Below are 1,075 nucleotides of genomic sequence, written 5' to 3' on the forward strand. Positions count from 1 at the left end.
TCTCTTACAGGTATTTTATTTTTAACTTTTATAAGTCGTTAAAATGTATTATATCTTAGACATTTTGTTTATATTAATGTATTGTTATTTGAAATAAATTTGTACTTTGTTACAATAAATGTAAATTGAATTTCTAAATAATAAATGTATTTTCATTGTATTATCATTCTTTGGTATTTAAATAAATAAATAAAGTATGCGTTTTTAATTGTATTATCAGACTCAAACAACAGAAAAGAATAAAAATGTCAAATTTTGAAAATAACCAGTGCCATCGTGTGCTCAGAAGCTGAACAATTTGAAAGGAAAATTCTGTCAAGTTTTGAAAATAACCAGAGCCATCCTGTGCTCAGAAGCTGAACAATTCGAAAGAAAGATGAATTTAATCCCGCGCTTTATTTCTGAACTTGGAAAAAGACCCGATTCTACTTATGCTCTCCTAATACAAATGTTGAAATTTATGAAAATTTTCAGTTTTGAGCCAAATACGAGGGTTAGTCGAAAAGTAATGGAAAATTCAAGTTGTTTTTTGAAAAAGACCCGATGCAACTTATGCTCTCCTAATACAAATGTTGAAATTTATGAAAATTTTCAGTTTTGAGCAAAATACCAAAGATAGTCGAAAAGTAATGGAAATTCAAGTTGTTTTTTGAAATTTTATTTTTCGATAACTTTTGAACCAGCCCTCGTATATGACGCAAAACTGAAAATTTTGTTAAATCTGAATATTTGTATTAGGAGAGCATAAGTCGCGAAAGATCTTTTTCAGAGTTCCAATTTTTAGCGCGGGATCAACTATATGTGGCAGTTTTGTTTTCTGTTATTCTACGTATTTCGGCCTTCAAACGTTTGATTGCACTAGTACTATAAAATAATAGAAATTTATTGCTCGAATTGCGTTTTTTTTTATGTAAGTTGTTTTAAAATTCAACTCTTAGAGAAAATTTTTACCTAATTCTTCAATAAATTACTTGTATATTAGAGATTTAATAAAAAAGCTAATTAAATTAAAATATATTTATTAATTACACCAATTACAATACATTTATTTCAAATAATAGTTTAACACATAATA

This window comes from Agrilus planipennis, unplaced genomic scaffold (assembly GCF_000699045.2).
Source record: "Agrilus planipennis isolate EAB-ADULT unplaced genomic scaffold, Apla_2.0 scaffold199, whole genome shotgun sequence".
Taxonomy (NCBI): Eukaryota; Metazoa; Arthropoda; class Insecta; order Coleoptera; family Buprestidae; genus Agrilus; species Agrilus planipennis.